This window comes from Lonchura striata, chromosome 3, assembly GCF_046129695.1.
Source record: "Lonchura striata isolate bLonStr1 chromosome 3, bLonStr1.mat, whole genome shotgun sequence".
NCBI classification, from domain to species: Eukaryota; Metazoa; Chordata; class Aves; order Passeriformes; family Estrildidae; genus Lonchura; species Lonchura striata.
Genome location: NC_134605.1, coordinates 29,457,958 through 29,471,273, shown reverse-complemented (window position 1 = coordinate 29,471,273; position 13,316 = coordinate 29,457,958). Strand labels below are relative to the sequence as shown.

Here is a 13,316-nt window from a genome sequence, read left to right as displayed (position 1 = left end):
GAGAAGGGTGCTATTTGGAAACAGACAAGGGGGATGCGATCACTTTGTGTAACCAGAGTCGTCTCACAGGTTGTCACTTCACCAAAACCCTTGTGGACCTGCTTTGTCTTACACTCTTGGTGAGAAGGTGCAGCACTGCCTTGTTTGCTGTTCTCCCTCATTCCACTAGGAGACAACATTCAAAGCACAACATCGAGTCCTGCAATAACCTTACTAGACCTGAACTCTGATGATGCCAAGAGTGTTATTTTGATAGTAACCAGCCCAGGGGTATTTAATCTCCTTCATTTTCCACACATCTTGTTTTGGGAAATATGCCTCATAAAATGCCATGGGAGGTGAAAGCTGACAGTGCCTATGAAACAGCAAAGTGTGTTGTTTATTGCCCAAGCTCTCCCTAGCTGTAGTAAACCTGGATGCCCCTATTAAGTATTTATTCATCTGAAAGTACTGCACTGTCATTAGTTTGATTGGGGTGCAGGCATGTACAACAGTGATTGGCCTGGAAAGTATGAAAATGGAAAAGGCTGGGAGAATGGAGATGGTAGGTAAGTGACAGTGTGCAATTACTGTGCAAATTTTAGAGGAATGATCATCACCAAACAAAACTTCCTTGGCATGGATGCTGCATTCAGCAGATGTAGAATCCACAACCCAAACAGGCTGAAGAAACTGCCTAATTATTTTGGCCTAAAATGACATTAATTGCAGGGCTCACAGAACACATTTGTGTGCCTTCTCTCATCCCTCCCTCTATAACCCCAAGATACACTTAAACGTGAAGTCTACCACCACCATCTTGAGCACTCTTTTACTGTAGCTATACAGCAACTTTATGCTGTATTTAAGGATCATTGTCATCTGGGTCTGTTCAGGGGTTTTGTTTTGGTTTTTATTTTTCCACAGGGGAAAGGTCTTAGGTTTGCACAAATTTTACATTCTTGTAGCCCTGACTAAGTTAGGACAAGACTCCTGTCTTCCACCAGCACAGGTCACAGCACACAAACTTCTGCACAAAATATCAGACACAACGCCTTGGGGAAGAAGTTGGTACATGAAATACTGACAGAAATCTTGTTTACAGACTCAGAATTTTCTCTCCCATTTTTGCCAGTTTTATTCTATCCTTGTTGCAATGAGCTATAGCCTAAGTACATCCGTCTCCATCACTTTAGTATATACTCCTATATCTCCAGGTCACTCACAGCATGTCTGATCGGCCTGCTTTTTCTGGGTGTGTGATGACCTATGAATCCTGGATGACTCCTCGTTTTCTGGGAAAGGAGACTGGGAGGTGGGAAATAGTGCATGAGATTTTGATCATGTATTCACAGGCTACTTTTGGGTACATGCACCAGTAGCTGAATCCCATTAGTTTGGCCCTTGATCCAGTGAGAACCTACAGGTAAGCAGATGAAACAACCCCAGCATGAAGAAATATCATGTGGGATATCAGCAAGAGGCCAGGTAGAAAAGTTCAAAGTATAGCTATGTCCACACAAAATTTAATGCACTGTATCTCATCCAAAGATTTTTGCACAAGCCACTTTTTAAATAAATCCAGTGTATCAAAAGTGAACATTGACTTGCTGTAGTTCACTGTGTGAATTCAAAGTGTTTCAGGTTTGCAAGGAGAGGGTAGTACAAAAGCACAAATAGAATAATCTGGCCATTAGGTAGCATTTGTCATGTGGCTGTGAATAACTGAGGCAAGCACGTGAGCTGCACATATGAGACAGCCACAAAAGAAAGGAGGATCAGAGGGAATGTTAGAGCTTCTTCCTCTTTAGAATTTATTTAAACCACTGACTGCTCATTTGTTTAATTAGAAATAAAATATTACTGAAAGACCTCCATAGTTCTTGGATGATACATTAAGAATACCTTAATTCAGCACTGGGTTGGTACCCTTTGGACTGAATATTGCCTTAGCATAGTTTCAGTGCCTTCCACCAAGATTCTTCCCATTACAGTAGAGCTGACTTTGCTCTCTTTTCCTGGGGCCACATAACTGCTCGGTAGTTATGAAAGGAATGTATGAAGCAGAAATTAAATAGACATAACAGTATGACTGCAGCTTCATGAATTTTACTTCAGTCCAAATGAACTTGGAAAGATTTCTAGGCAAGCTTTTAAAGTCAGAGAATATTAAGGCATCAGGTTTTTGAGTCTATCAGCACTGACACTGATTTAGTATTTTCTGTATCACTTTAAACACAAGGATTCATAGACAATCTGTCAGACTTTGAGACGAGACTGTCCATGCATTTTGATGTCACAAATGTCTTGGAAACCAGATGTCCGTAATATCTATGTGTTGTTAGCAGGCCAGAAGAGTTTCTTGTCCACTGAGAACCTCACTCTGCCTCTGTAACCTGATAGGGTTTACCTGACCAAAGAGAATTTGCTTCATACATAGAGGTGGGTATGGCCAGACCCGGTAAAGACCTGAGATCTTCCGAGGTTTGGAGCTTTGTTTACTGTGGCAACAACTTTACTGCACTGTGCTTTAAAGCCTTTGTAAAAGAACCAACAAGGGTGGAAAAAAGGCATGGCTCTGAGGGGCTAAATCAGCCCTCCCCAGTGCAGTTTGTATACTTTGTGATGGGATGGCAGTGGGTATCTGTCAGCTGAGTCCTACTTTCCCTTTCCTTTCACCTCTGCTGCCCCTGATAGATTTGCACCCTTTCCCTGAGTCTGTGGAATCCTCTGTCTGTGCACCACAAAGCCTTGATGCTCCTGTAAGATAAGCAGAAGGGTATGTGAGAGGCTGGATGGGTTCCAAACTACTCCCTGGCAGCTCAAAGCAGAGCAGCTTGTGGCTGAAGAGATTGCAGCATTCAAAATACCTGGGCTCCCCTGAGCCAGGGGCTTGAGTTCCAACAGGGCCATTCAACCATGTTGCAGAATTTCTGAGAGACAGAGGTCATGATTTATGTTTGGAATGAGGTTTGAGCTACCCAATAAGCGGCCTTGATGGGGCCTCAAAGCCTTTGATGCAGTGAGAATTCAGTTGTGGCACAGATAGAAATTATGTTAAGGTAACTACAAAGTAATGAGCTATCCAAGCATGAATTAGAGTAGAGCTGCAGTGTGAAAAGTTTAGCCATCTTAAGGAAAAGGTAAACAATGTTAATGTGCCAATCAGAGTGTCTTTGTAACTGTAAACTATGTAGAAGCTTATATAAACTACCATCTTATCTCGAATAAGGGGAGAACGTTTGATTAACCACATTGGTTCAGATCTGCGTTTGTCTTGTCCGGCTTCCCCTTTTCCTGAGATTTCCCTGGCTTTTAGTGGTGCCCAACCAGGGACTCAGGATGCTCCGAAAAAGCTCCCAAATTACTCTTATATAGTAACGGGGAGCCGAGTTTGAGTCGCGTGACGAAAATTGAGGTCCAAATCGCCTTATGGCGACGGGACTGGGATCCCAAATTCACTTTGTGTGAACGAGGATCAGGTGGAACGGAGCAGAAGACTCCAAACTCCGAATCGGGCCATTCCTGACGGGAGGAAAAACACTTTTCGCATCATTGTTTGTTTGCGAGAGTCCGCTGGAGCAGTGAAGACCCCGGCGTTCACGAGGAACCCGAACGGCGGGTGTGGACGTGGCCGGGGCCGGGAGCTGGAGCGGGATGCTGCCTTGCCGAAGAAAAGCGAGCGCAGCAACCCGCGGAGGCTGGAGGTAAGCCGCAAAGGGAAAAAAAGGGGACGAATAGAGAGCGTCCGAGGAAGAGCACCGCTGTTGCTTTCACATATCCTCTCTGAGAGAGGGAAAAAGATAAGAGTCCGATCTTATGCAAGCAATTGACTCGGTGGGCAAAAGACAAAGAAAAGTTACAGAAAGTCCCTTGGGAAACGAGCTGGCAGAACTAAGGCAGCGGGCTGCGGCGGCGAGCACCGGCCAGCCGCCCGGGCGGAGCGCAGGAGCGGCGGGCGCGGGGCCGGGCGGAGCGGGGCCGGCCAGCACCGAGCCCGAGGCGAGCCCGGGGCGGAGCGGACATCGGCCGAGAGACGGAAGGCTCCTTGCTGCCGAGCAGCAGCGCAAGGGGGGAGAGGGGCGTTCCTGGGGCTCAGCCGCGCTGGAGTCGGAGCAGGCGGGGCGCGGCCGTGGCGGGGGTGTCTCTTCTCCCATCCACAAGGTGACACAACAAGGACGGGAGCGAGGCGGCGCCGCCCCTCATCTCCCTGGAAACCCAGCCGGGGGTGGCCCCCGCAGCGCCCAGCAATGGCGGCGGAGACGGCTGCACAGCCTGGTTGCCATGGCAGCGACAACGCCGAGAGCAGCAGCGCCGCCGATGGCGGGATCGCGACACTACAGCAAAAAGTTCAACAGCATCTTTCCAATTCCTTACAAGGGTCAGAAGACTTAATGAAAAATTATAGCAGTACCGAGTGTTTTCCAAGATACCAAGAAGGATGAACATTATGTGAATCAATGTTATTTCAAACATGATATGGATGAAAATCACTGTATAAAGATAGAAATGTTAGTAATGATTTAATTACCAAAATGTCTCTGAAAACAAATAGTTGAGAAAATGTCAGTCAGATGGAATGTTGGTATTGAGTTTGTAATCTCTGTCTTTGGGTTTTTATAGATAATAATATAAGTAATGATGATTTCTAAGTTTTATAAATGATGCGATAAATAGTGATTGTTGTTAAGTTTTTGTAGGTAATGATAAGTAGTGATTGTTACTAATGTTATATGAATGCTTTGAAAGGATTGTCTTAAACTATTTTAAACATTTCTTGTTGATAGGTTGATCATATAATGTGAGTTGTCTGATTTTTGTGATATGAATTATTATTAAGGTATTAAGGTATTGAGGTGTTGTTTTAGTACTTACATTCAGTTTTCATATGTTTTACTGTCTCTTTAGGTGATTGACTGCAAGATGTGTTTTTTTCAGGATCCTGTGTTTTTGATTTTTTAACTACTCATGTGATTTCTTTATCCAATCTTTTATGCAGCTGCAATTCATCTTCCTTTAAAAACTCATTGTTCAAATTTTAGTTCAAGATTTCAGACATCAAAATTTTCAGCTTTCTGAAGAAAGGGTTTGTTGTATTTGAAGAATGTTTGTCTTGAAAGAAATTCTAGACAGGTTCAAATATTTGATAGTTTGATAAATTTTTAATAATAAGGTTTTTACTTATAACTGTTATTTCTAGGACTTTTGTTTTCTAATGTGATAAAATATATCCTCCAATTAGAGTTCGAGCTCTGGCCAAGCTCTGGCTCTACGTGGATGGTGTGATTGACCCAGGTGTTTTCTGCACCAAAAAGTATTCAAATCCTTTTGGCTTGACAATTTGACCATGTAGGGCAGCTGAGCCTCAAAGGGAGTTTTGGAGAGACATGATCCAGACATGTTTTATCCAAATCTCTGTTGTTTTAAGATTTATCAGCTGCTGCAGACTCTGGGATGACAATTTGATAGTGTAGCACTTGGTAACTGTGATTTTATATGTAATGTTGTGTGTTATCTGATTGATTTTTATTTGTTGTTAGTTTCTTTACTATATGCATTGTTTTGTTCTTGATGTTTTTTTCATGTTTATAACAAAGATGTTGATATTTCCATTTCTTCATACAAATTTTAGGGAACAGAATTGAGAGAGGACCCTCCAGTCCCTGTGGGGGGTGTTGGGTTTGTTTGTGTTTTAGCAGGGTGCAGAATCTAGATGGATTTCAATGAAGAATGCTGGACTTATCAATTTCAAGAGCGCTGATGTCTCCACAAATGGATCAGAGGATGCACAGCAAAAGTGGATTGTGCAAAGATTTGTGTTTCACCCACAGAAGGTCGTGGACTTTGGGTTTTTTCATAAGTGTGTTTTTAATTAGGTTATAGAATTTTTTACTAAGTTTTAATGAGTTTTAATAATGCCTGGCATTTTTCTGTTCATTTTGCCATTGTTTTTCAATGGCAAAAAAAAAAAGAGGGACAATCAATTAGATAATTATAAGCGTAACATTAAGTTTATCATAAATGTAGTTTGTATTTATAATTAAGTTTGTTCCTTTCATGTTAAACAGGACAATCAAGAACATGAGAAATATGAAGTGGGGTGCATTTCTGTAATACTAACCTCATTTTTCACCCCACGAGTTGCTTCAGTGCAAGCTCTCACACAATTGAACATCCTGGCCTGCTGGACAGAAAAGTAAATTAATAATACATCTAAAATGTTAATTGAGCTTGCCACAGATATAGGTAGTACCTGTCATGCGGTTCTGCAAAACAGAGCTGCCATTGATGTCCTTCATTTAGCACAAGAACATGGGTGCAAAAAATTTGAAGGCATGTGCTGCATGAATTTGGCTGACCACTTTCAATCAATTAAAAAATAGTTAGCACAATTGAAAGACAACATGAAGGAACTTGTTACTGTAGACCCTCTGTTTGCTAATTGGATCAGTTCTTTAGGTTTTACTAGTTGAGTTAAAGATTAAGTTCATTTTGCTATTGTATTTTTTCTTATTACTATGATTAGTTTTGTTTCTATACTGTGTTTATTATAGTTTATTATATGCAAAAGATGGTGCACTGGGCCTTCAAGTCAGCCTGGGTAGCTCAAAAAGAAAAAGAGGGAATTGTTGCAGAATTTCTGAGAGACAGAGGTCACGATTTATGTTTGGAATGAGGTTTGAGCTACCCAATAAGCGGCCTTGATGGGGCCTCGAAGCCTTTGATGCAGTGAGAATTCAGTTGTGGCACAGATAGAAATTATGTTAAGGTAACTACAAGGTAATGAGCTATCCGAGCATGAATTAGAGTAGAGCTGCAGTGTGAAAAGTTTAGCCATCTTAAGGAAAAGGTAAACAATGTTAATGTGCCAATCAGAGTGTCTTTGTAACTGTAAACTATGTAGAAGCTTATATAAACTACCATCTTATCTCGAATAAGGGGAGAACGTTTGATTAACCACATTGGTTCAGATCTGCGTTTGTCTTGTCCAGCTTCCTGTTTTCCTGAGATTTCCCTGGCTTTTCAACTAGCTATTCCCAGTTACCCTACTGCACTCCACGTATTTTCCTGTCTCTAATGCTTTAGATAAGACATCACATCCTGAAGCTGTGCCTGCTTTGTATACCTACAACATATTTTGAAGCACTCTTGGTGAAAGCTGGGTTTTCCCCAGTGATTCTCAGTAATGTTTGCACCAGGAGTTATCCAAATATCTGACAGGAATCCTAAACCTTCTGGGGAGTAAATTTTCTGGGGAGGTATTCAACAGATAAGATATTCTGCTATGTATATATCAATACTTACAATTTCTAGGACCAAATCTGGAGTGTTACCAAATAAGTGGAAGAAAATATACATATTTTGACAGTGCTGTGTAAGCACTTTGGACCTCATTTCTATTTTATAATGTGCTTTAGTATTAAAGGTGTCCTACAAATGTAAGATAATTATAACTAACAATATCTCTGCAAGTCCCAAAACAGTCAGCTAGGAACAGACACAGGGTTGTCTGCATGTTTGTCAAACCAAACAGAACCCCTATAGGGGAGTATTTATTGTCTTTTATTAGAATGAAGCAGAGAAACAGTATGAACAAATATAATTAAAAATACCTTCTAGATTACATGTACCCTGATTGCTCTTGCAAGCCAGATATCAAATTTTGCACTGTTTTCTAGGAGTTGATTTTTACTCTGTAGTTTTCATCTGATTTTACAGTCAGCATTACTTCAAGTTTATTGCATTTGTAACACAATACAAAATACAACACCATTAATTTAATTTTATTTACATTTCAGAGTTATTCAGCTGGAATAAATTGAACACAATTTGATTGAAACTGTCCTGCAGGAGTGACTTTAGGCATATTCAGCAAGAGTGCTTTTTAAGTAATGGCAGCATTTAGTACACAAAAGACAACCTCTTGAACTGGAGGTTTTGCAGGAGTTGTTATCCAATGAGGGAAAAGCAACAATGCCAAACATAGGGCTAAGCTGAACACTTCTTCTCTGGAGCCCACTTTTAATTGCATGTGCCTTCAGAAGAGACCTTGGCCAGAGAGCATGATGACCACACACATACAGCTCCTTCAGAAAGGAGTTCCTAACTTGGGTGTTTCACTGGCACAAAAGCATCAGCACTCTGTTAAACTCTTCAAGTGATGGAAAAGGCATGAGGAAGGTCAATGTTTGTTCTGTAGTGACCCTCAGAATTCCCAGTCAATGACGGGGAAGCTGTTGTGAAGGCACTTTGCAGAACCAAATAGGCCATTTCTACCTTTCAGGTGTATGTAAAGGGCAGCAGGTGCATCTGGGCACACAGGGCAGTGGGTTGTTTGGTTTGGGTCCTGTTTGTCAGTGTGATGGAGAGCAGCCACATCGCTGGCAAGCTTTTCATAGGCAACACAGTAAAGGAGTGTTTTCAACAGAGATTTGGAAAGATAATGAGGGTATTCTGCTGCTTTTTACCAAGATTCTTCTCAATAGCAGCAAGAAAAAAAAAGGCCCAGAAGTTGTTTCTATAAAAATATTAACAAGTGAGAAATAGAAACTGACAGAATGATGAGAAGGAGACAACATTGTCATAGCAAAGGAGAGCTCTTTGGCAGGGTGGGAGGGGGCTTGACAGAAAAGACAAATAACTTGTGTCTGATGGAGTAAAGAAGAGGAATGTAGTAGAAAGGAGCAAAGAATGTGTAATTCTTTGAATGTGAAAGAATGTGAATCCAACTGATGAATTAGGAGGATGATCTTTATAGCAGTATTTTTCAGGGATGTGCACAGACTGAAAATACACTTAACAAGACCAAAGAGAAGGATGTTTCAGTAAACAAAATGTAAGACAATTGGATTTTAGCCAGGTTAGGTAAGGCTATCTGATGTTTTTTAATGGGCAGACTAGACTACTAGCAGCAACTTTCTTATCTTGCCTGGAAGTGAAAGGAAGAGTTTTGAATCAATTTTTCCTTCTGATTATCATTGGGTTTTGTTCCAAATTCTGACAGCTTTGATGGGACACTCCCATTCACATCTGTGGGAGGACACAGAATCATAGAATTTTTCAAGTTGGAAAATACCTTCAAGATCATACATCAAGTCCAGCCATTAACCCAGCACTGTGAAGTCCAACACTAAAGCATATCCTTAAGTGCCACATCTACACCTCTTTCAAATAAGTTTAGGGATGATGACTCCATCACTTCCTTGGGCAGCCTGTTCCAGTGCTTGATAACCCGCTCGGTTAAGGTTGAAGGATCTTTGAAGTCCTGCCATCTCTGTAACTGAACTTGTGTAAGTCCTGAGTGAAAGCTGGAAGATATTTCTGTTAGGACAGGTAAGTGAAATTTGTTGGTGCTGATTTGGTGGTGTCTAATAGGTGGGCACTCAAGGTCAATCCTTTTATGGAGTTAGCAGAAGAAAAAGGAAATTTTGTTTCAGACCACTGAGATTTTTGTGATCCTTCAGTGAGACATTTGATTATGAAGGAACTGAATTGCCATGCTATACCAAACAAATGAACCATATAGTTTAATAATCCTGCTGTGATAGGGCCTGTAGAAACAATTCAGATTAAGTACAAGGAACCTAGCAGAAGACAAGTAGGGAATCACTTGCCAAAAGGGGAAGTTTCTTTTTAATTCTTATCAGTTAGCAACTAGCCTAGGCCCTGAAGCAAGAGGGCTTCCATAACAAAAGAAAAAATATATTCTATTTAATAAGAACATCCCCAATTACATTATCCATATAAATATCTAATCCCTTTATTTAAATCCTACTAATCTCTTAGGCTTAATGTTTGTCATGGTTTGACACTGGCACAATGCCAGTGCCCCCATGAAAATGCAACGTATCAATTGAATGCTGTGAAATGCAATCAAGAACAGAGCAAAACAGGCCTAAGCTTAATAACAAAGGAAAAAAAAAACTTTATTAAGCTACCACTACTACTATAAAAGGAAAAAGAAAGGAAAAAAACACACACAAAATTCAAAATTAAAACCTTTCAAAACATTCCTCTTCCCACCACCCAACTCCAACAAACCACAGCGAGACACATTTGGACCCTTAATCCAGTCTTCACCCTTCCACATAATCAATACTGAGCCCATCAGGGGAGAGAGGAGTCTCCCTTGCACCATAGACCCCCAGGAAACACAGCTGCCACCTCTTGTGTTTCCATGTCACACATGGCACCACCCAAACACTCCGGGCTAGTGTGACACTCTCCTCTCCATGTCACAGTACTCTCACCACTGTGCATGGACAGAGACTGCTCATAGGGCCCCTTTAAGGATGCTTTGCCAAGGACCAACAGGAACAACAGTCCAGTGTCTCTTTTTGGGGTCACAGTGCCCCCCATTTTCCCCTGGGGCCGAGGGTCCAAGAACAGAGATCTTCTTCTTCTCTGAGGACAGAGGGCATCATCACACCCTCCTCAGCTTTTCTCTGTTCACTCTATTCTTGTACTGATAGTTGCTGAAGCAGGTCTTTTGGCTCACCATTGCATCCCCGTAAAAATGCAGTCTCTGTTGCAGGAAAAATTGGTCCAGTCTATGGTTAACAAGAAAAGCCCAGCCAAAAGCCACTCCATCATCTCCCCTCAACCTTCTTTCCCTAACATCTGAGGTCCCAGGCTGTCTCTCTTTCCTTCAAAGTGAGGAGGAGTAATATTTCATAAAGCCTTCATTTCACAGGAAAGGGTTAAAATTCCCGGACTCCCCGGACGGCTGAAATCTTGGGCCAGGACTCCATCTTCAGTCTCCCACGCTGGGCATCTTTCCCCCCACCCTTCTCCTTCTCCTCTGCTGGCAAACTTCCAGGTGTCTGCAGGCTCTCTGTCTCTTTCCCTCTAGTTTGGGGGAAGAACAAAGACATCTCAGACGTTCTCCACCCTTCCATCCGCAGGAACTGGCCCAGCTCGGTTCCCGATCCTTCACCCCCTGGCCTACCTCTGCAGGCCACATGGCTTTTCCCCTCCCGCACCCGGCTCATGGCCGGGCAGGGGAGGTTTGCACTCTCTGCTGACCAGAACCAAAGAGAGCGAGTTCTCCTGGGAATTCTGCTTTTAACCCCTCTGTGTTCTCTGAGGCGTGTCCACCTTCAATTGGTCACCCCAAGTGTCAGTATCCAAACCTGACCTCTGAATGGACTGACCTCCTCCTTCCAAGAAAATTCTTTTCCCGTGTCAAACCATGACAACGTTATCTTATGGGAATGAGCTAATTAGGCACTGTATAAAATGTATTTCCTTGTAACAGTTTTATATTTGCTGCCTTATATTTCTATTGACCGTTCCCTTGTCCTTGTATTCTGGGAGCATGAATACTATTTCTCCTTCTTTCTAATGCTCACATTTTTCACATCCCAGTCAGGGACCTCCTCTCTGATGTACAACTTCCAGTGTTTCCAGATGTTCCCCAGTCAAACATCACATTCAGTTTGCTTTGCAATTTCTGCCTCTTGTATCTGAGAGCCTTATTCAGTGTCTTTACCAAACAGAAACCAGAGCAGGGGAAAATGATTGTGCCATTGATCCAATTGAAGGCATTACCATGATTGCAGGCTGATTAGGCCAATACTCTGAGTAAACTGGCATTATCTGCAAATTTGAGCACCCCATTATGCCTTGAGCAGGAGAATGCACTGCACTCTCACAGTTCCTTTCCTGAGGCATTACAGTTTCTGGAAAACCCTGCAAGTACCTGGGTGCTTTCCACCACCACTTTCAGAGGCACTGTTCTTGCACCTGTTCTTGCAGGATGCCTCTGCCATTGCTCCAAACAGTTAAATAGTTGCCATGGCAGGGATAAAGAGGTGCCTTGCTGCCAATCTTCACCAACTTTGAAACAGAATGCTTATTCTCTATGCTTTGTTTCCAATCCTTTTCCAGGTGTTTGATGCTTCTCCCTCTCACCTTTTACCAAACTTGCCTTTTTAACAGTATCTTTCTGGGGGAGTTGATACGTTTTTAAATGACCAAATAAAATCTGACAATTTGTTCACATCCTGTACAACCCTGCAATGGTACTGGAGTCATGATAGTAAAGCTTAGTTCTTGCTAGACTATAAAGAGCCAGCATGGAGCAAAATATAGAAATTGTGAAGGATTTCTATATTCTGGATTCAGTACAATATTTCTTCTGGCACTCATCCAAGCTTCTCCACATTGATTTTTTTTTCTCAGAGCTTATACAGGAAGCCAAAAAACCTTTACATTGAACCCAGAAGTAAACTGATCACAAGCCAAAGATAACTCCTCTCTCTGCAGCTATGTGAACCATTATAGCAGCATTTATTGAATGCCTTTATTTTTCTGGTTTTAATCTGCACAGTGCTGACAGCTCCAGAAAGATCTTTCTTAATGGACTTCAATAGTGATGCAGTGCTAAACTTATATATAGCACCTGCCACACCAAGGCATCCCAGTAGACTTCTCAAATAATAGAGTTTAAAACTTCTGCTTTCATAAGCCAAAGGCAAGGCTCAAGAGAACAAAATTAGGTTTAGCTTTTAAAATATTGACAAACTTGACGCTATTCATTTCAAGAGGTGAATTCATCACTGCTGGAATCAATTGCAAGGGATAAACAAGGGAAGGATCAGCAGAGTGTTGGTCAGGTCACAGCCACACACCTGCATGGGAATCCAGGAATGAAAACCTTTGTTCAATGTGCAGCAAATGCATATTTACAACTGTTTAACTCACTGCAATTAAAATCAGTCATCCAGAAAAGCAACAAGAAGTCTGAAGTCAGATTTGCTGTATGTTATTTTGAGCTTTCATGCAGTACCATCTATGCAATGGTCTCAAAGCATTCTACAACTTTCAAGAGGTTACATCTCCCCGACAGCAAAAGCATTAAAGGTATTGCAAATCAAGACACATAAAGATCAAGTGATCTGTGGCAATTAATTCATAGTAGTACCAATAGCAGATACTCAGGAACTCAGGTTCTCAGATTCCCCATCTATCACTTAGTAAATAAAGCTTCAGGAAACTCCAAGAGACCAATGTGTTCCATGAATTAGTTCTCTTTCACTTTGGTCCTAATCCTAAGAATGGATGTATAGGTGTTATTAAGGCTAAGATAGCATTAAAAATGGAAGCTTTTAACTGGTATAAAGGAGGTGTAATTTTCTTTCATCAGTAGGATCTCATGCTTTGAAAGACAAGAAAGCAGGAGAAGACCCAGAGCTTGTGTTTTCTGAGCAGACCAGTCCTCCAGGAATAAAATAAACATGTCAGGAACAATTTGTAGACCACCTGAAGAAAGAATACAAGGAGATGCTGAAATGTTTAGAACATTTATAAACACATTTAAACAGATCCTGGTAAAA

At 41.6% G+C, this 13,316-nt stretch overlaps 1 long non-coding RNA gene across 2 annotated transcripts in view; it reads right to left on the bottom strand.

Moving 5' to 3' along the window:
* Positions 1–13,316, bottom strand: part of LOC110481696 (uncharacterized) — a 52,589-nt gene that overhangs the window by 26,626 nt on the left and 12,647 nt on the right. Inside the window, exon 3 of one of the 2 annotated variants that reach the window (XR_013339688.1) lies at positions 13,039–13,242. The exons of the other annotated variant lie outside the window; for it this stretch is intronic. This is a non-coding gene — a long non-coding RNA (uncharacterized LOC110481696). Of the gene's footprint in view, positions 1–13,038; positions 13,243–13,316 lie in introns of those variants that run through there. 2 annotated transcript variants of the gene reach the window in all.